At 41.1% G+C, this 23,317-nt stretch overlaps 1 protein-coding gene and 1 long non-coding RNA gene across 2 annotated transcripts in view; one reads left to right on the top strand and one right to left on the bottom strand.

Annotated features, from left to right (window-relative positions):
• doc2b (double C2-like domains, beta) overlaps positions 1 to 23,317 on the bottom strand; it is a 327,887-nt gene that overhangs the window by 249,228 nt on the left and 55,342 nt on the right. The window lies entirely within an intron of this gene.
• LOC117516872 lies at positions 5,870 to 23,205 on the top strand. Its single transcript, XR_004562562.1, has 3 exons — positions 5,870 to 5,879; positions 10,181 to 10,189; positions 23,098 to 23,205. It is a non-coding gene; the product is annotated as an uncharacterized LOC117516872 (long non-coding RNA).

The following is a 23,317-nucleotide window of genomic DNA, read 5'->3' as shown; positions in this document are numbered from 1 at the left end:
TCCTGTGCTGGAAGCCATGTAGTCAACAAGACCTTCCAGCAGGGGGCAAGATGTTCAAAGCCAAAGTGTGGGCTCATTGTTTGGGTTTGTTGTCACTTTTGTTGCTACCCGAAGCGGTTGTGGTGTTAAAACTCAAATTCAGTTTATTAGTAGTTGCAAATGTACCAGAGACAATACTGGAATTTATCGGTTATCTGTAACTTCTGATACATTTTTGGGTGGTTTATCGTTTCATCTTTATCAAAGATAACTTTTCAGTTATCTGATTATCTGTTATCGAAGTTAATTTTTTGGTTATCTGTGCCCACCACTGGATGTATTACTCTGTGCCCTGACTGCTTTGCTACGCAGGTGTCAATAATGGCGCTGTCAGCTGAGAGCAACAGAAACTAGCGACGATGCAGAAAAAAGTAGGTTTAATGGATTTAATTGGATTGATTAATGGATTTACCATGGATATAACTGAATGCAGCTGACGAGATGGAGAAATCTGTGGGTCCAGTTTGGCATGAAGACGCTGTTGCTATGGTAAGCTTTGACGAGCCGATCACACCCTTTTACAACGATTCGCCAACCGAATTACTTACTGAAAAATAAACCGTGCAAACGATGCAACTGCATTAGAATGTGAATTATCCTGTTGTGTCTGATGATTTGCAGATGTTCATGTTGAATTTTATGGTCGCAAGTAAACGGATATTTGGTTATTCCCTAATTAATCTATTGGTTGGTGATATTGTCAGGAAAACTGCTAAATTTTCATAATGGGAGCACAAATTTATTCTAATACATTCTGTGATGGCTGCATGAAATTAAAAGTGATGCGGGGGGTCTGGGGGGTTATGGTTACGGTTAGGGTAAGTAGTAGGGTTAGGTTCTGGTTAAGGTTAGGGTAAGGGGGAGTAGGGTTAGTAATAGTAAGTTAAAAAAAACCCTGTCACAAAACTTTGAATCATTTCGTGACGGGAGAACGAAAAAAAAAAACTCATGACACTGGGTTGTGCGAATTATACTGAAAATGTAATGAACTGCAGAATCCATATTATCTCAGTGATACGGTGCATCCAGAAAGTATTCACAGCGCTTCACTTTTTCTACTTTTTGTTATGTCTACTTTTCTGCTCCCCTCCACAGCATGTCTTTTTTCTGGTTCTCTCCCTCAGCCCCAACCAGTCCCAGCAGAAGACTGCCCCTCCCTGAGCCTGGTTCTGCTGGAGGTTTCTTCCTGTTAAAAGGGAGTTTTTCCTTCCCACTGTTGCCAAGTGCTTGCTCACAGGGGGTCGTTTTGACCGTTGGGGTTTTTCCGTAATTATTGTATGGCCTTGCCTTACAATATAAAGCGCCTTGGGGCAACTGTTTGTTGTGATTTGGCGCTATATAAATAAAATTGATTTGATTTGATGTTACAGCCTTATTCCAAAATGGAGTAAATACATTTTTTTCCCTCAAAATTCTCCTCACAACACGCCATAACGACAACATAAAAAGTTTTTTATTTTTGTAAATTTATTTAAAATAATAATAATAATAAAAAGTAAGAAATCACATGTACACAAGTACACACACCCTTTGCTCAATACTTTGTTGATACACCTTTGGCAACAATTACAGCCTGAAATCTTCTTGAATATGATGCCACAAGCTTGGTGCACCTATCTTTGAGCAGTTGGTCCATTCCTCTTTGCAGCACCTCTTAAGATCCATCAGGTTGGATGGGGAGCGTCGGTGCACAGACATTTTCAGATCTCTCCAGAGATGTTCAATGAGATTCAGGTCTGGGCTCTGGCTGGACCACTCAAGGACATTCACAGAGTTGTCCTGAAGCCACTCCTTTGATATCTTGGCTGTGTGCTTAGGGTCATTGTCTTGTTAAAAGATGAACCCTCACCCCAGTCTGAGGTCAAGAGCGCTCTGGAGCAGGTTTTCATCCAGGATGTCTCTGTACATTGCTGCATTCATCTTTTCCTCCATCCTGACTAGTCTCCCAGTTCCTGCTGCTGAAAAACATCCCCACAGCATGATGCTGCCACCACCATGCTTCACTGTAGGGATGGTGCCTGGTTTCCTCCAAACATGACACCTGGTATTCACACCAAAGAGTTCAATGTTTGTCTCATCAGACCAGGGAATTTTGTTTCTCATGGTCTGAGAGTCCTTCAGGTGCCTTTTGGCAAACTCCAATTGGGCTGCCATGTGCCTTTTACTAAGGAGTGTCTTCCGTCTGGCCACTCTACCATACAGGCCTGATTGGTGGATTGCTGCAGAGATGGATGTCCTTCTGGAAGGTTCTCCTCTCTCCACAGAGGAATGCTGGAGCTCTGACAGAGTGACCATCAGGTTCTTGATCACCTCCCTGCTCCTTCTCCCTTGATCACCGCTCAGTTTAGATGGGTGTCCAGCTCTTGGAAGAGTCCTAGTGGATCCGAACTTCTTCCATTTACAGATGATGGAGACCACTGTGCTCATTGGGACCTTCAAAGCAGCAGAAATGTTTCTGTTCCCTTCCCTAGATTTGTGCCTCAAGACAATCCAGCTCAGAGGTCTACAGACAATTCCTTTGACTTCATGCTTGGTTTGTGCTCTGACTGTCAACTGTTGGACCTTATATGTAGACAGGTGTGCGTCTTTCCAAATCATGTCCAATCAACTGAATTTACCCCAGGTGGACTCCAATTAAGCTGTAGAAACATCTCAAGGATGATCAGTGGAAACAGGATGCACCTGAGCTCAGTTTTAGCTTCATGGCAAAGCTTGTGAATACTTATGTACATGTGATTTTTTTAGGGCTTTTTTATTATTAATAAATTTGCAAAAATCACAAAAGAAACTTTTTCACATTGACATTATGGTGTATTGTGTGTACAATTTTAGTTCCTATTGTGTGACAGCATAGTGGTGCAAACTAGTGACTGATACAGAAAACTGATACAGATTTTTTTATCAGCTGATGCAGATACAGATATTTAGAAAGCAGGGTCGCTGATGGCCGAGCTATAAACCTCATATGTTTTTTTCCTGGGTAGTTTGGCTGAATCCCAATCCATCCATGGAATGGGGTGGGAAGTTTGTGTGTTCCATTACGAGTCGCCAGGGTGAGGTAACCACTATTCTGTCCGGCACTATGCAGTACTGCTGTTTTACTGACAGTAAATTGTTTAAATGGACGAAGCACACTCACTCAACTTGGCACATCACTAATTCAAAACTAAATGTATTGGCATTTTCTCACTAAAACACTGCAGCAAATGTCATTATATTGACAGTAAACAGGATAGGAACAGTAAAAATGAACCATCCTAAGCTTTGAAAGTTAGGAATTCAAATCTTATAGCTTCTCTGTGCTAATGTGGTTAACCAGCACTGACATCTGCTCATGGATCTGTGACATTGATGCAGGGATACAGATCATAATCCACCTGATGTAACGAGACAGACTGTAACAGACTGAAAAAACAAATCCTGTCTTGATAGATCTTTAATTAGGTTCTGCCTCATTGCAGAGGCGGCAATAAACCCCAAGAGTCGCTCTCACGAACTCAGATTACATCTGCACCTTTCACACGTGGGTCGTCTCTGTATCTTTGACCTCAATAAGAGACGAGCACAGACTTTGCTTTGTGATATTTTGTCTTGACATGCACGTTTCAGCTCCTTGAGCCCTGAGTGAGGAAAACAGGCTGTTAAAGGTTGATGTTAAACTGTTGTTCTTCCAGAGGTTCTCTCTTTTTCCTCCTTCAAAGAGTTTTGTTGTTAGCCAAAACCTGTGAAGCCCCATGGGAGTTTTTTAGTTTGTTCTTCAGGCGCGGGGGGTTGCTTTGACAGTATAAATGAACATGACTTAAAATGATTTGTGCTAAAATATGATGAAAAAAAAAGCCTGGGGGGAAGTTAACAGTCAAAACAGCAGCAATCTGTCATGGATCTAAAAGTCAAAAACAGTTGAATGCAGCATTAAAGATATTTGTAGATAATGTTCACCTTCTGAGCCGTACATGACCCAGTGGATCATGTGATCTGCCCAATAACCCCAATCATAAAGGGGACTGACCATATCAAGTTGGGCTGAACGGATCACGGTTTTTCGTCACAGATTGGATCATTTTTCAGATCATCAAGAAATTAAAAATAACTAAATAACAATGAATACAAGGTGTCCGATGTTTAAACAGTGGTTTAAAAACTAGAAAGCAGTCAGAGAGTGCATACCTTTGCCAAGGCCACATGTTCCTGAATGCTTAAAGGAGACCTGCATTGAAATAAATGTGGTCAGATCTCAGAAAGAAATAGCTGATATGTACGAGGGCTGTCAATAAAGTAACAGTCCTTTTTATTTTTTTCAAAAACTATATGGATTTCATTCATATGTTTTTACGTCAGACATGCTTGAACCCTCGTGCGCATGCGTGCGTTTTTCCACGCCTGTCGGTGACGTCATTCGCCTGTGAGCACTCCTTGTGGGAGGAGTCGTCCAGACCCTCGTCGGAATTCCTTTGTCTGAGAAGTTGCTGAGAGACTGGCGCGTTGTTTGATCAAAATTTTTTCTAAACCTGTGAGACACATCGAAGTGGACATGGTTCGAAAAATTAAGCTGGTTTTCAGTGAAAATTTTAACAGCTGATGAGAGATTTTGAGGTGATTCTGTCGCTTTAAGGACTTTTCACGGTGCGAGACGTCGCGCTGCGCTCTCAGGCGGCGTCATCAGCCTGTTCAAGCTGAAAACCTCCACATTTCAGGCTCTATTGATCCAGGACGTCGTGAGAGAACAGAGAAGTTTCAGAAGAAGTCGGTTTCAGCATTTTATCCGGATATTCCACTGTTAAAGGAGATTTTTTTAATGAAAGACGTGCGGACGGATCCGCGCGTCGGGACGCAGCCGACGCGGTGCGGCGGCACAGGAAAAACACCTCCGTGTTGATAACCATTTGTAAAATCCAGGCGGCTTTTGATGGCTTTCAGTGGAGTGAGTATATGAGAAATTGTTTAACAGGCAGGACATGTTCCAACTTGTCCTTAAGGCTTTCAACAGAGGTGTTTTTCCTGTGGCGGAGCGTCGCGGCGGCTGCGTCGCGACGCGCGGACCCGTCCGCACGTCTTTCATTAAAAAAATCTCCTTTAACAGTGGAATATCCGGATAAAATGCTGAAACCGACTTCTTCTGAAACTTCTCTGTTCTCTCACGACGTCCTGGATCAATAGAGCTTGAAATGTGGAGGTTTTCAGCTTGAACAGGCTGATGACGCCGCCTGAGAGTGCTGCGCGACGTCTCGCACCGTGAAAAGTCCTTAAAGCGACAGAATCACCTCAAAATCTCTCATCAGCCGTTAAAATTTTCACTGAAAACCAGCTTAATTTTTCGAACCGTGTCCACTTCGATGTGTCTCACAGGTTTAGAAAAAATTTTGATCAAACAACGCGCCAGTCTCTCAGCAACTTCTCAGACAAAGGAATTCCGACGAGGGGCTGGACGACTCCTCCCACAAGGAGTGCTCACAGGCGAATGACGTCACCGACAGGCATGGAAAAACTCACGCATGCGCACGAGGGTGCAAGCATGTCTGACGTAAAAACATATGAATGAAATCCATATAGTTTTTGAAAAAAATAAAAAGGACCGTAACTTTATTGACAGCCCTCGTATTTATAAGACGCTTATGAATGCAGTAAAGTAAATCTGCAAGCCCAAATTTGTAATTCAGCGGAGAAATCTTCATTTAAAAATGACAAATTTGCAGCTAAAATTTGGCCCTCAGCGAAAACTGTTTGTACATCCGGGTCATTGTAGTGACGTCCGGCAGAAGACGGAGCACTCCCACCTTCAGTCCGATCCCGCATTGAAATTGATTTTATCTGTTAGTAATGTTACTGGTATACACGTCCTGGTTTCAGCATCCAAAAGTAAGCTGCAATGAATGTAAGATACAGCTCTGCATGCTCAGATCAGCGGCGACATCGACAGCGGGCGACGTTCTTCCCCGACGCCTCGCTCTCTGCCTCCAATGCGCTTACTCAGTCTGCGTGCTCGATAAACGCTGAAGCCGGCCACTCACATCGCCCCCGTGTCTGCTGTGCAGTCGGCACCACGTCCCTGTCTACTGAATGGAGGTGCAGCCAACTTGGCAAAAGTCCAGAGACTACGCTCGCTGTTTTGATGCGGAGCGGCGGGTGACACCTGTTGCTGCAAGGACAGACTTTCCGCAGCGCCGCACGTCTCGGTAATCGGAGCCGCAGAGCTCCGTGGCTGCTGAGAGAGGTTTATATCTTTTTAATGACTTGGATTCTTTGCAGGTCCCGCCTCCGTACCCCACGACGGTAACACCGGAGGCGAAAGACAGTAGATTTTCAATGCGACACCACTCAATCAAACGAGCGTATGAAAAAGTCCCCCAAAATAATTTTCAAGCACAAATAAAAGAAATGTGTACTCACCAAACGTGCCGCAAGACAATATGAAGTTTTAAAAAAAGTAGATCCTTCCATATAAGACAAGAAAAAGGTGCAGATGCAAACTGACGTAAATCCACAAATTACAGTTGGCGCGCGCAATGCATGCTGGGATAGGGTCTTTTCCCTGACGTCTCGGCAGCGTCCCGGATGTGATGACAGTTTTGCGGAGGGCTAAATTTTAGCTGTAAATTTGTCATTTTTAAATGAAGATTTCTCCATTGAATGACAGATCTGGGCTTGTAGATTTACTTTACTACATTCAGAAGGATCTTATGTATAAATATGTAATTTTTTGGTCCAAAGATCTGAATGCATTTATTTCAATGCAGGTCTACTTTAAAACTCTGTCTGGATCCTGGATCCAAAACATGTTTCAGATCAAATTCAAAATAAAAAATCCCTAATTTTCGAGGATCTGCTCAACAAATTTCATCAACATCTTCTCAAAACCTTTTGAATTAAGGGCTCCTATGTGCCAAATATTCTTCCAATATATTCCAGATCACCACCAGAATTGAATTTCCTGGAACATTATCCATCTGCTCACCAAATCCATTCATTACTTTTATAGATATCATGAAAACCAGTGATATAATCTGTGGGGAAAAAAATGGAGGAGTGTTGCACACACATTCCTCCATTTTCAGTTCCTGAGTGATCACAGTGATTCTTTCCATCCTTGGACAGAACCTGGAGTTTGAAAGCCTCAAAGGGTGCATACACCAGCAGAGTGTATGTCCAGTCTACGGGCAGCAGAGGCTGTTTGCTTTTAACAGGCTCCATTCATGTGAACCCACAGCTTCTCACACTTGGATTTCACTGCAACACTGCAAATGGCACCCTCTAAGTGCACCATTTTACTTTATATAACCCCTAAACAGATCCTTGCCATTTGATTGGTGGTTTGTATGTCGCATGATATGGATCATTCATCCCATTTGCTATTGTGTTCCATTGACCATGCAAATTTGGTTCTATGTGCTTTGTACCATTGCACGGCGGCACCACCGCGCACACTCACACTAGAGGGGACGGCAGTTAACTTAAAAACAAACATGACGGGGCTTGTTTTATTGACGGTGCTCATTCGTGTAACACAAAAAACTAACTGAGTACACTGTAAGTCACCTGGAGGCATATGTAGTATTCGCTGGGACGTCTCTACCTACAAGCGCTATCTGATTAAGAGCTCTACAAATTTCTGTCATGATTTTGGTTTGGTTTGGTTTGTTTGTTTATTCCAAGTCAACATAATATAAACAATAATAATATAAACAATATAAACAAATAGTACAGTTGTATGTACACACTTCACACTGTTCATAAAATGGTGAAAAGAAAAAAGAAAATTAATAAAGACAAGAAAAGGCATAAATGAATTAACATAACACAAACAGAATCAACTTGGAAAGGAGTGGGATGAAGACAAGCTTATTGACTCCCACCCCCAATTCCATCCTCAATTAAATTAAATTACTTAAATTACACGGTTGCCGTCATTCATATATAATATATAAAATATATATAATACTTAAAATTTCATATATAATATATAAAGCATATAAATAATACAATTATATATGTATGTGAACATACACCCACACACACATACATACATACACATATATACATATATACACATACTATATATACATACAACCCCTGGCAAAAATTATGGAATCACCGGCCTCGGAGGATGTTCATTCAGTTGTTTAATTTTGTAGAAAAAAAGCAGATCACAGACATGACACAAAACTAAAGTCATTTCAAATGGCAACTTTCTGGCTTTAAGAAACACTATAAGAAATCAGGAAAAAAAATTATGGCAGTCAGTAACGGTTACTTTTTAGACCAAGCAGAGGGAACAAAATATGGAATCACTCAATTCTGAGGAATAAATTATGGAATCACCCTGTAAATTTTCATCCCCAAAACTAACACCTGCATCAAATCAGATCTGCTCATTAGTCTGCATCTAAAAAGGAGTGATCACACCTTGGAGAGCTGTTGCACCAAGTGGACTGACATGAATCATGGCTCCAACACGAGAGACGTCAATTGAAACAAAGGAGAGGATTATCAAACTCTTAAAAGAGGGTAAATCATCATGCAATGTTGCAAAAGATGTTGGTTGTTCACAGTCAGCTGTGTCTAAACTCTGGACCAAATACAAACAACATTGGAAGGTTGTTAAAGGCAAACATACTGGTAGACCAAGGAAGACATCAAAGCATCAAGACAGAAAACTTAAAGCAATATGTCTCAAAAATTGAAAATGCACAACAAAACAAATGAGGAACAAATGGGAGGAAACTGGAGTCAACGTCTGTGACCGAACTGTAAGAAACCGCCTAAAGGAAATGGGATTTACATACAGAAAAGCTAAACGAAAGCCATCATTAACACCTAAACAGAAAAAAAAACAAGGTTACAATGGGCTAAGTAAAAGCAATCGTGGACTGTGGATGACTGGATGAAAGTCATATTCAGTGAATCTCGAATCTGCATTGGGCAAGGTGATGATGCTGGAACTTTTGTTTGGTGCCGTTCCAATGAGATTTATAAAGATGACATTTATAAAAATTTCCACAGTCATTGATGATATGGGGTTGCATGTCAGGTAAAGGCACTGGGGAGATGGCTGTCATTACATCATCAATAAATGCACAAGTTTACATTGATATTTTGGACACTTTTCTTATCCCATCAATTGAAAGGATGTTTGGGGATGATGAAATCATTTTTCAAGATGATAATGTGTCTTGCCACAGAGCAAAAACTGTGAAAACATTCCTTGCAAAAAGACACATAGGGTCAATGTCATGGCCTGCAACTAGTCCGGATCTTAATCCAATTGAAAATCTTTGGTGGAAGATGAAGAAAATGGTCCATGCCAAGGCTCCAATCTGCAAAGCTGATCTGGCAACAGCCATCAGAGAAAGTTGGAGCCAGATTGATGAAGAGTACTGTTTGTCACTCATTAAATCCATGCCTCAGAGACTGCAAGCTGTTATAAAAGCCAGAGGTGGTACAACAAAATACTAGTGATGTGTTGGAGCGTTCTTTTGTTTTTCATGATGCCATAATTTTTTCCTCAGAATTGAGTGATTCCATATTTTTTACCCTCTGCTTGGTCTAAAAAAGTAACAGTTACTGACTGCCACTATATTTTTTTCCTGATTTCTTGTAGTGTTTCTTAAAGCCAGAAAGTTGCCATTTGAAATGACTTTAGTTTTGTGTCATGTCTGTGATCTGCTTTTTTTCTACAAAATTAAACAACTGAATGAACATCCTCCGAGGCCGGTGATTCCATCATTTTTGCCAGGGGTTGTACATACATACACATGCACACATATATATATACACATACATACATACATACACACATGCGCATACACATATAAATATAAATGTAACATAATACAATACCATAGTAATATAATATAACAAAGGAGTGAATAACAATTACACACTGGACAGTATAGACAAAATAACACACAACAGAGGACCAGACAAGACACACAAGGAACACATATCATTGGATTTATTTTTTTATTATTATTATTTTTAGTATTTATTATGATGATTATTGTTACTGTTGTTGTTTACCCTGCTTAGTTTGAGGCGCTTGAGATGAGTGCATTAAAACCACAGGTCCTTGGTGAGGACCTGTTAAAATATGGGGTCATATGAGGTGCAATTAAAACCACAGGTCCTTGGTGAGGACCTGCTAAAGCATGGGGTCGTATGATTTTGTACTGGACTGAAGAAAGCAGACGGCGGTCTGTACATGAAGGAGTCAATGCATGGCATCAAGCACGGACTACATCGTCAGGATTGTTAAGGTGCCTTGACACTTGCACAAATTTGATCTGCACACTGGTACGCAATCTGCCATGCCAGAGCGTAAACCTGTTGTAAACCTTTGTTAACTGTTGTAAAATGTGCGTGACTTTGTGCAAGTGTGCAAAGAAAATTTTGAAATGTTCAAAATCTCTGGCACGCATTAATTATGTGAACTTCACGTGAATATTGTGCAAATTCAAATTCAAAACACTGTCAGTGTGAGTCACTGTCAGTGCAGCGCGTCATAGCGCAGCTCATCTGAACGATTTTGACAAGATGCTAAATCTATAATAAACATAATTTTACAGATACTCAAAAGAATGAATGAAACTGCAACTGTTTTACCAAGCTATTACAATAAAAATATTCTAAATAATATAATAAATAATACCTTTTAGACAATTCCAAATGCATTCTCCACATCATGAAGCGCATGAGAGATATATATATATAGAGAGAGAGAGAGAGAGAGAGAAAAGCTGCAGCTGTAGAAAATTCCTGTGATTTCAGAAGCCATCAGATGTAGTTTCATCAGTCAAACTCAGAGCAAATGAATAATCCACTACGAAATAATTATTTTATATAACGCAGTGTCCAGCAGCACAAAGCACAGCATCCAGCAGAGCACAGCAGGTTGCAATGGCATGATGAATTGCGCGACAGCGCAGGTGTTAAATGTGTGCAAGGATCAAGGTGCCTTTAGGTGCAATATAAAACGAATAATGAATGATTTTTCCTAGTTGAATGAAATATTCCATCTTTCATCTCATGAAATATTCATACCATTGCACTGATAAATATCCATTATTTGTATAATACAGTAGTGTTCAGAATAATAGTAGTGCTATGTGACTAAAAAGATTAATCCAGGTTTTGAGAATATTTCTTATTGTTACATGGGAAACAAGGTACCAGTAGATTCAATAGATTCTCACAAATCCAAAAAGACCAAGCATTCATGATATGCACACTCTTAAGGCTATGAAATTGGGATTTTAGTTAACAAAAAGTAGAAAAGGTAGCATCTGCTGTTGACTCTACAAACTCAAAACTATTATGTTCAAACTGCTTTTTTAGCAATCCTGTGAATCACTAAACTACTATTTAGTTGTATAACCATAGTTTTTCATGATTTCTTCACATCTGCGAGGCATTAATTTTGTTGGTTTGGAACCAAGATTTTGCTCGTTTACTACTGTGCTTGGGGTCATTGTCTTGTTGAAACACCCATTTCAAGGGCATGTCCTCTTCAGCATAAGGCATCATGACCTCTACAAGTACACTCAACAAAAATATAAACGCAACACTTTTGGTTTTGCTCCCATTTTGTATGAGATGAACTCAAATATCTAAAACTTTTTCCACATACACAATATCACCATTTCCCTCAAATATTGTTCACAAACCAGTCTAAATCTGTGATAGTGAGCACTTCTCCCTTGCTGAGATAATCCATCCCACCTCACAGGTGTGCCATATCAAGATGCTGATTAGACACCATGATTAGTGCACAGGTGTGCCTTAGACTGCCCACAATAAAAGGCCACTCTGAAAGGTGCAGTTTTGTTTTATTGGGGGAGATACCAGTCAGTATCTGGTGTGACCACCATTTGCCTCATGCAGTGCAACACATCTCCTTCGCATAGAGTTGATCAGGTTGTCAATTGTGGCCTGTGGAATGTTGGTCCACTCCTCTTCAATGGCTGTGCGAAGTTGCTGGATATTGGCAGGAACTGGTACACGCTGTCGTATACGCCGGTCCAGAGCATCCCAAACATGCTCAATGGGTGACATGTCCGGTGAGTATGCCGGCCATGCAAGAACTGGGACATTTTCAGCTTCCAAGAATTGTGTACTGATCCTTGCAACATAGGGCCGTGCATTATCCTGCTGCAACATGAGGTGATGTTCTTGGATGTATGGCACAACAATGGGCCTCAGCATCTCGTCACGGTATCTCTGTGCATTCAAAGTGCCATCAATAAAATGCATCTGTGTTCTTCGTCCATAACAGACGCCTGCCCATACCATAACCCCACCGCCACCATGGGCCACTCGATCCACAACATTGACATCAGAAAACCGCTCACCCACACGACGCCACACACGCTGTCTGCCATCTGCCCTGGACAAAACTGCACCTTTCAGAGTGGCCTTTTATTGTGGGCAGTCTAAGGCACACCTGTGCACTAATCATGGTGTCTAATCAGCATCTTGGTATGGCACACCTGTGAGGTGGGATGGATTATCTCAGCAAAGGAGAAGTGCTCACTATCACAGATTTAGACTGGTTTGTGAACAATATTTGAGGGAAATGGTGATATTGTGTATGTGGAAAAAGTTTTAGATCTTTGAGTTCATCTCGTACAAAATGGGAGCAAAACCAAAAGTGTTGCGTTTATATTTTTGTTGAGTGTATTTTGACGTATCCAAACTGATCCATGACACCTGGTATGTGATATATAGGCCCAACACCATAGTAGGAGAAACATGCCCATATCATGATGCTTGCACCACCATGCTTCACTGTTTTCACTGTGAACTGTGGCTTGAATTCAGAGTTTGGGGGTCGTCTCACAAACTGTCTGTGGCCCTTGGACCCAAAAAGAACAGTTTTACTCTCATCAGTCCACAAACTATTCCTCCACTTCTCTTTAGGCCAGTTGATGTGTTCTTTGGAAAATTGTAACCTCTTCTGCACATGTCTTTTATTTAACAGAGGGACTTTGTGGGGGATTCTTGCAAATAAATTAGCTTCATACAGGCGTCTTCTAACTGTCACAGCACTTACAGGTAACTCCTGACCTTTGCGATTCATCCTTACATAGGGGACACCTGATTCACACCTGTTTGTTCCGCAAAATTGACAAACTCACTGACTGAATGCCACACTACTATTATTGTGAACACCCCCTTTTCTACTTTTTTTTAACTAATAGCCCAATTTCATAGCCTTAAGAGTGTGTATATCATGAATGCTTGGTCTTGTTGGATTTGTGAGAATCTACTGAATCTACTGGTACCTTGTTTCCCATGTAACAATAAGAAATATACTCAAAACCTGGATTAATCTTTTTAGTCACATAGCACTACTATTATTCTAAACACTACTGTATGAGTTTAGCATCAACTTGCAGAGTTTCGATTGAGGTCGTTGTGACCACTCTGTGTCTGTAACAGCAGCGAATAAAGATGTAGTGTCTTGACCCAGCAGCTGTGACAGGAAATGGCAAATGCTGCATTCACGTTTCACCAGTGTTTTCCCAACAGCCAATCCACCAGCACGCCGGCGGATTACACATGTGCAGAAACGACTGAATTTTAGTCACACAGAGGATTAGAGCAGCTGATCTTGCCTCTTGCTGCTGGAATAAATCTGCCTTCAGATCAATAACTTGCCTTCAGACACGACATGAATGAGCTTGTTCTTATGCCTGGGATGAATAACAAAATATGTCACAGTGCACTGAAGCTGAATGCAGATGCTTCCTGCTAAAATTGGAGAGAATTTTTGCAGCTTAACAGCCTGGAGTCAGATCAAGTCTGGGAGCTTTGGCTGGTGCCACATGCACCACACTAGAGACCACCTTGGGGTCCAAGATGGCAACCAACCAGACAGTCCAGCCCCATCTCTCTAAAGTATCCATCAGTCTGCTGCAGCCAGGTGAAGCGTGGGCATGTCATTGGCCTTCTCCAGCCTCTGGGATCCTCAAAACTGAGGCACTAAAGTGCTGGATCACGATCAGAGAAATGCGCCACATGTCCAAGGTGTTCCCTCATAATGACTCATCTGAGTCTCTCAGTCAGTACTCGTTTGATACAAAGTCCTTCCAACGGTACTCAAGGATCCTCCAGAGAGATCAAGTATCAAAGTCATCCAGTCGTCACCTGGTTAGCGTCCAAGTCTCGCAACCATGCAGTGAGACAGGAAGCACCAGAACCCCTAAAGAGTTGGACCTTTGTTCTCTTGAGATAAATGAATGTATCAACAGGTTCAAAAAATGAAAGTGATCAAAATAATTTATGACCATTTTCATGTAAAGACATGCAGGTCAGGTAAATTGGAAACTTTAAAAATTGTCCAGGATTTCCCTTCTAAAAGAGATCTCAATCTAAATGGGACTAATCTGGTGAAATAAAGGTTGAATTTAAAATTTAATAAAACTGAACTTCAATAAGCGAAGAAATTTTAAGAAATGTTTTGTGAAAAGGGTAAACTACATGTTGTGCTCTGTTACAACCCAAAATGTTACATCACACAGGATTTTTGTATTCTACACTCAGGCCCACACTGGAACATTTGCCACGGAACTGAGAAATTTGTGTCAAACCTTCAGCTCAATCCTAAATGTTAACTGAAATTTTGACACAAATTTCTCAGTTCAGTGCTCAATATTACATCTTTGGGGATTTCAAAATTCAGTGTAAGTACAAATTTAATATGTGGAATAGACTCAGAACATCTCAAAACAACTAGGGTTGAGACACTGCTAGTAATCTTGAGCATCTGTGACGCAATAAAGCTTTGATCAGGAAACTACTACCACACATCTCATGCCGGCTGTCCGCACACCTCGAACCCATTTGGTAACACCTTCAGTGTAAATCAGTGGCAGCGTTATGGAGTAAGATAGCTGCCAAAAAGACGTGTGCATAATTCTAACTATTCGTATTCGTAAGTGACCTACGTGATGTTATATTTCAACGCTTTTTGTACTCGTACCCATAAACGTGAATTCATATTCACAGTGAAGAATTCGTAGTCATAGAAATTAGAGTTGTACATTCACAAGACTTTCTCACATAAAAACAATCCTAACCCAAACAGTTTCTCAGATTCATGTATATGACAACAGAATTTTGTGTACATGTTTATTGACATTGTGAATACGAATGGTTAGAATTATGCACACATCTTTTTGGCAGCTATCCTACTCCATACAATATTTGCTGCTAAAATGCTTGTGCAACTAGCCCTTTATTCCCTGTAAAATCATTAAAAATAATGAATAAATAAATAAAATCTATACCAAAATTCTCAACAGCACAAATCTGTGTGCCTGTTTGGCAAAAACCTGGTTGGTCTTTTTTTTTTTTTTGTGGATATGGCAAAGTGAGGCACCAAGTGGATGCTCCCAAGCTTGACTTGACTTTATAATGTAATCACATTTTTAACTAGAGCACCGCACTCATTCGCCCTTTTCGGGTTTCAAATCCCGCAAACGTCGAAGAGGTTGCCGCTCTGCGAGATCTCAGTAACATTGGGAACTGCATTGAGACGCTCTGATCAGGCTGTACTTTAACCGCTGCACACGGACAACACCATTAACATCGCAACATAAAACTATTTTTATATTGTGCCTAAAACTCTCATGAATATATTCTCTGAGTTTAAAGATGTTGTTATTGAGTTTGTTTTATGTAAACATGTGAGAATCACAGGCTGTCTCTTTTCAATGGGAGCTGCTGTGAGCTACAATCGTTTCCTGATCATGTCGTTCTGGGGGAAAGTGAAGTTTGCTCTTTAACGTCTTGATTATTGTCCTTTACAACACTGTTTGTTCCAGACTAATATATATATATATAAATTTCTGAAATTCAGTTTGCGTTTATTAAAATTCCACGCAGATTAAACGCAGCAGACACGGATTATTCGTTCTAATTGTTTTAGCAAGTTTTCAGGGTATCATGCATGTAGTCTCTTATTAACGTGATGAAAAGCATAAAAAAATACATTTTGCAGTATGATATTAATTTACAATTGTCATCATGTGGATTCTCTATGTTATTTTGACTGCAGCGACTCTCTGGCGCGAAAGGGATTATGGGATACCTGAAAACCCTGAATAGAGCGCAAACCTCGGCCAACACTAGTTTCCAGTTCCACAAATTTTTACCTTGGACAACTTTTTTAAGGTCAAAGTGTTGTGAAAGTGTAGGAACACGGACCCACAACAGGGGGGCGTAAAAGAACGGGCAATGGATAAGCCAAACAGTAACAATTTAATGTAAATTGTGCACAACGGAATACAGACAACAATCAGTTTGGGACTATAGTCAATTACACGTTGGGTGACGTGTGGGCAGGCTTGAGGATAGGAGACGCCCATCCAGAACCGAGCCGGATCCCACACGGCCCTCACCGCCAACGGATCTGAAGAACACCGGAGCCGCTAAGTCCTGGGTCCCCAGGTGGTCACCGTCTCCAGCTGTCAGACCTGGTACTGCTGGCAGAGAACAGAAACAGCACAGGTGAGTGTGAGTACGCACACTCGGTAATCCCACAGTCTGTGTTCTGTAAGGAGGGAGCACCTCCACCTCCAGTCACACACTCGTGCAGCTCCTGTCTAACCACTTATCTGGTTGGGGTGTGAAGCGAAGCCGTCGCTGATCACACCAAACGCCAATCCCACAGATAAGGCAACACCCACAGGAAAACGGCTGCAAAGAAGTTCAGACTATTAGTCAGTTTACATTCAGAAATTACCTCCAAGGTTGCTGATTTCTCGGCGGGGAGGTGGAGTTGCAGTCCGGCCTTTATGGTGGTGGTGATGTGGATGAGTGACAGCTGGTGCTGATGACGAGTAACAGCTGTCACTCCCGGTTGCTATGACGCCCTCTCGCTTGAAGCCCGCACTTCAAGCAGGGCGCCATCTGGTGGTGGTGGGCCAGCAGTACCTCCTCTTCAGCGGCCCACACAACACAAAGTCCTGTTAGAAGTGACTTTTCATAAGCTAAATCAGATTCAAAATCAGAATCAAATTTATTACCAAGTAAGTTCTCACATGCACAGAATTTGATCTGGTGTCCTTGCTGTATAAACAACAATAAAAAGAAAAGGAAAAAATGCTTCTGTAAGAATTAGATGTGATATTTCGTTTATGAACTTTTGTCTAGTGTAAGTTAGCTTTGAGTTAGCGGAAGTTAGCATGCACACTGACATTTGCAAAATGTCATTTAAATCACTCTAGAGGTGTTATCAGCTTACAAAAGCAGCATTTTCAGTTTTCAAAGTGTTTATTTCCCACTAGCTTTAACATAATACGTGACAAAGACATTATTTTTACACAGAAACAAAACAGAGTTTGCAGCTAGCTATCAGCCTATGATGTCACCAAGCCAACGTCCGCTAAATGTGTTGTAAATGACTTCAGAGGTGTTATTAGGTTCCAAAAACAGCATTTTCAGTTGTCGAAGTGTTTATTTCTCACTAGCTTTTACAGAATATGTGAGAAACATGTTATATAAACACATAAATGAAGCAGTTTTAGAGAGACCTGCCACTGATGTCAGGGTGCCGCTCTACTCTGATTGGCTGGCACCTCCGCCACTCAAAAAAAAAAAAAAAAAATGGAACATTGAAACAGAATGTGACTTTTTAACCTCTTAAAATAGGTCAAGGTTAACCATCTTTGAAATTGTCCAAGGTTTGTGTCCAAAGAATGTTCTCTGTGAATTTGAAGACCCTGGCAGTAATCGAAGTGGACTTATGCTGACCACAGACAGACGGACGGACGGATGCAAAGTCTTGCAATACCCGATGAACATTTTGTTGGCCTCGGGTAAAAATATAAAACCACAAAAAAAAAAAAAACATAAAAAAATGCAGGAACCATGACTGAACAGATAAAAGCTCAAAGTATGTTCACTTGTCTGTGTTTCCGTTGATGCTTCATGTTCTTCAGTGATTCTGAGTTTCAGAAGCGCTGCTCAATTATCAGAAGCCACAGTGAGATGGGAAAGAGCCAATCACATAATCAGCCTGAAGGACACTTCAGCGCTTTAATTGTGCTGCAGAATCACACCTGAGGAGGAGGAGGAGGACGGTCACTTTTTCAGCATGAGGGCTTTGCTGAAGGGCAACTCCACATTTGATAACGGTGGCTTTGCAGAATCATGAGTTCAAACTGTTTGTGTGCCGCTGCAGCACTACACCACGTTTATAGTGACATTTGTAGCCCATTTTTGAAAAAAAAAGTCTAAATTAAGTATCTTTCACTCATTATTTCAGTCTTTCCTTAACATTCTCAGAGGATCGTTCAATTAAATGTATTTATATAGCACCAAATCACAGCATAAGTCACCCCAAGATGCTTCACTGGGGTAAGATTGAACCTTACCAACCCCACTGAGCAAACACGTAGACAACAGTGGTACGGAAAAACTCCCTCGGGTGGAATCTGAGGATGAAACCTCAAGCAGAACAGACTCAGGGGGGTGACCAACTGCTTACGACAAACTAACAATGACATGCATTTTCAAACACGCTAAACAAGAACATGTTGGTTACAGTCCCAGAGTCTTGAGAGTATTGAGTATGAGGTTACGCTGTGACCATTTTTGGGAGCGATCATCAGTGTGGACGATCTGGACGATGATTTCTTTTTCCTCCCCTGGCTGCTCCTTGTCAGCGATGAGGGCGGACGTTTCTGTGCGGAAGATTCCTGACGAGTCCAGGTTTTTGGATGCGACTCTTTAGATCCTCACTGCCAGTACAAATTAGGCCAGAATTTACACACGTGCCCGCCAGATGTGGTGCATTTGACTCAGTAGGTCAGTCAGTCAATCAGCAGGTGAGTCAGTCAGAAAGCCAGTGAATCAGCCAGAAGGTCTGAATCTGAATCGGTCAGTGAGTCAGTCAATCCGTCTGTCAGTCAGTCAGTCAGTCAAGCACGTCAGTGAGTAAGTCAGTCAGTCAGTGAGTCTACAAAACCTCCATCACTAATCCTGAGAAAAATACTGCATATCCATCTTAGAAATTTTGGATTCTTGTAGATACAGATGAGGATGTGAACCTCCTGTTTTGGGCCACGTTGGAGTCTGTTAACATGACGTGGATCTCTCTGTGGCTACCAGGTGGATCTGAGTAGGAGTTGAACTGCCAACCTGTGTACCTGGGACAGATTCCTGGTCACAACAGGAATTTGCCCTTGTCTAACTCGGGCGAATATCTGTCATTTTGGGCGACTGGGCGTGAACCTCGGGCCTCTGAAAATACATACTGCCCTCCAAGAGCATGTTATTGTATTATTATCGCCCCGATCGCATGGCACTTATGAAATATTAAAAACATTGAAAGATTAGTGCAAAAACTACGACTACTGCTACTACAACTGCAGAAGCTACAGTGGTTTTTAGTTTCATCTTCATCTCCACAAGTGCAAGTTTGTTCAAGAAATTATTCATGTGCTTCACAGTCAATTCTTTGAAGATATGCTCAATTTTTTTCTGTCAAAATATTTGTCCTTTGTTACAACTGTAGTTTCAAGGAATCTTGTCATTCCAAATTGTTTGTTCTCTTGGGAAATGTTTTTTTTTTTTTAATTTATTGAAGATATTCCCTCATTTTTAATCTTGTTTTTAAACCTTTTATTTTTGCAGCACATCCAGCTTATATACTCATTGTGAAAGCATTGTTACTTACAGAACATGAACATATTGTGTGCACAGCAGAGTGCACAAGAAGAAGAAATGAGATTTCACATGTGATAAAGTTTGTATGGAAGCAGAACAGACTTAGGGGTATCTGTGGTTAGAATCTGGTGCGGCTCTGCAGAAGCTCTCAGCGGGCGCTTTCCTGCCGGCTCCAACAGCACAGTGTCTGTCCACAGACTCCTGCTGGCAAACATCATGCCACGTGTGGCGGGCGCATGTGTGGCAGGCACATGTATAAATTCCTACCCAATCTGAACCGGCAGAAAGGATCTAAAGAGTCGCATCTGAAAACTTTGAATCATCAGGAATCGTCGGCACTGACAAAGCCCTTATCACTGACATGCAGCAGCCGGAGGAGGAAGAAAAACATCCCGAACCCACTCCAGATGAAGAAATCATCACCATCCAGGAAGGAATCACGCTTCAAATGGTCAAAACTATTATAAAATGGCAAGATGATTTTAAGGTTTCTTTTCACCTTAATTAAATAATGGTTTCAGTTAAGTCATGGGCTGATTTTGTGGACCCCAACTCGTGCGAGTTAATGGTGATCAAATGTATATGAAATCCGATAAATAAACGCGAGTAATGTCACAACCCTGCAGAAAGGATTGAGCATGAACATAGCTGACATGTCACTCAGATATGTCATAGGTATAAACTGTACATTCAAACCATCTCACAGCTGTTTGTACATTTCATGTGCACCGTGTGAAAAACGTTGTTGCTCATAGCTACTTTTTTGTGCGCGTTGATGAAATAGAAAAGGACAAAGTGTTTGTTAGTGCAGAGAGGAGGAGACAGACAGACCACGTGATGTTTGTCAGCAGGAGTCTGTGGACAGACACTGTGCTGTTGTAGCCGGCAGCAAAACGCCCGCCGAGAGCTTCTGCAGAGCCGCACCAGATTCTAACCACAGATACCCACAATTCTGTTCTGCTTCCATACAAACTTTATCACATGTGAAATCTCATTTCTTCTTCTTGTGCACTCTGCTGCTCGCACAATATGTGCACATTCTGTAAGTAACAACACAGTAAATTTTTGCAGAGTAAAAGGATAACATTTGGTCCCAGTCCAAATAGAGTTAAATATACTCTATCACAGGGCTAAATCAACTCTACCACAGTGTAAAATCAACTCTTACTGGAGTAGAAACACTTGATTTGACAAGACGGTAGAGCTGATTTCACTATAATAGAGTGTATTTTACTCTATTTAGACTGGGACCAAATGTTATACCGGCAGAGTAAATTTTACTCAGCAAAATTTACTGTGAATGCTTTCACAATGACTGTATGAGTTGGAAGTGCTGCAAAAACAAAAGACACAAAAACAAGATTAAAAAAGCAGGAATATCCTAGATAAATTAAAAAGATATTTCCCAACAGACCAAACCGTTTGGAATGACAAGATTCCTTGAAACTACAGTCAGCAGCAACAAAGGACAAATATTTTGACAGAGAAAATTTGAGCATATCTTCAAAGAATTGACAGTGAAGCACATGAATAATTTCTTGAACAAACTTGCACTTGTGGAGATGAAGATGAACCTAAAAACACTGTAGTTTCTGCAGTAGTAGTAGCAGTAGTCGTAGTTTCTGCAGTAGTTCTTCAATGTTTTTAATATTTCATTACTGCCATGCGGTCGGGGCGATAATGCCGGTAACCAGTTAGAACAGACAAGTAGTGTGACCAGGAATCTGTCCCAGGTACACAGGTTGGCAGTTCAACTCCTACTCAGATCCACCTGGTAGCCATAAAGTCACAGTCAGGTCCACGTCATGTTAACAGACTCCAACGTGGCCAAAACAGGAGGTTCACATCCTCATCTGTATCTCCCAGAATGCAAAATTTCTAAGATGAATATGCAGTATTTTTCACAGGATTAGTGATGGAGGTTTTGTAGACTCACTGACTGACTGACTCACTGACCAATTCAGATTTAGTAACTGACTGACTATCTCACTAAATGATTCACTGACTTTCTGACTGACTTGCTGATTGACTGACTCATTGATTCAATGACTCACTGAATGACTGACTTGCTGACTGAGTCACTGAGTCCCTGATGGGCCATTTCCAGATTGACTGACTTCTGGACTGACTCGCTGACTCATTCACTAACTCACTCAGTTACTGACTCAGTGACTGACTCAATGACTCATTGGCTGGCTGAGTCACTGAATGATTCACCAACTGATACAGTGGTTCACTGACTCATTGACTGTCTGACTAACTGATTCACTGGTTCACTGACTCATTGACTGACTGACTTATGCCTATACTTGCATTGCTAATCACAGGAAATGAATGGAACTACAAAAAAGTAAATATTAGAGACTACTGTATTGTACTTGTATGTGCAGTTGAATTTTTGATTCTGTCTACAAAGGCGTGAATGACTGTACTAAAAGCAGCCACTAGGGGCAGTCTGGAGATGCAACATCAGATTAACCTTTGAGGAAGCTTCTTTCTTTCTTTTTTTTTAATGCCTGTAAATAATCAGTTTAATTGCCAGTTTTCGTCAGACAAGTCAGGGGATGGATACATGAACATTTCCAAGTCACTGAATATGTCTTGAACGTTATTGACATCAGTTATGAAGAAATATAAACAATATGGCACTTTATGGTAAATTTGTGTGGAGTCGACAGTTCTCAAAAACTGAGTGACTGTGCAAGAAGGAGAAGAGTGAGGAAAGACAGGAATCTTCTTTCTATCGCTGTGTGTCACTCTGCTGTTTTTTGTTTCATCCTGGCTGATAGATGTTTCTATTTTAGTGATGCCAATTTGAAAAAAGGCATCAAATGTCATTTCATCGATTTAAAACTTGGAGATCTGGTAAAGCCTCATTGGTGATGTGTATCCCAGGTGGCGGACGAGCCATAGAGGAGTCATGCCTATGAGTGAATTTTCATCTCACTTACAATAAACAAAGTTATGGGACGTCGTTTCTTCTCAGAAAGTTAACTCTGGAGAAGTGTGAATAAATAATGAATTATTTTATTGTGACACTGACTATGGAAGCAAATTACAGTGACCACAGGATTAATTAGAAATTACCCAAAAGAGGGCTTTCGCTGATGAAAAGGTTTCACATTTTAATTCCATTAAAAACAAGATTCAACATCCAAAAAGTGAGAAATCAGATGAGGACAAACGATGCAGATTATTGCATCATAGCAAATAATAATGAGAACGAGCGACAGCCCGAGAAAATCTTTAACATTTGTGAAAACAGTGAGTTTTCTCTGAGTCCTGATGAGATGCACGATGCTTCACCCCACCCTCAATCCTGTATCACTTTAATTGCCTATTAAGTAAGTAGTAGTAGTAAGCCCTACGAAGACCCCTCTGAAGACCATCGAGCCGATGCTTAACCCCAGATTCCATAACGTGAAGTAGATGACAGTCTACGACTCACCCTGGACAGGATCTCAGTCCATCACCAGTTACTTCCCCAATCAAGGCTGGTACCCATTTCCACCTGGGTGGACTGGGATGATGCAGACAGGTAGCCTGAAGCACACATCTGGAGTCAAATCCTGATCTATATACCCCCTCCCTTCCCCGCCTTTTTTAGTGATGT

This window comes from Thalassophryne amazonica, chromosome 9 (genome assembly GCF_902500255.1).
Source record: "Thalassophryne amazonica chromosome 9, fThaAma1.1, whole genome shotgun sequence".
Taxonomy (NCBI): Eukaryota; Metazoa; Chordata; class Actinopteri; order Batrachoidiformes; family Batrachoididae; genus Thalassophryne; species Thalassophryne amazonica.
The sequence above is the reverse complement of the archived record's forward strand: the minus strand, read 5'-3'. Positions and strand labels throughout refer to the sequence as shown.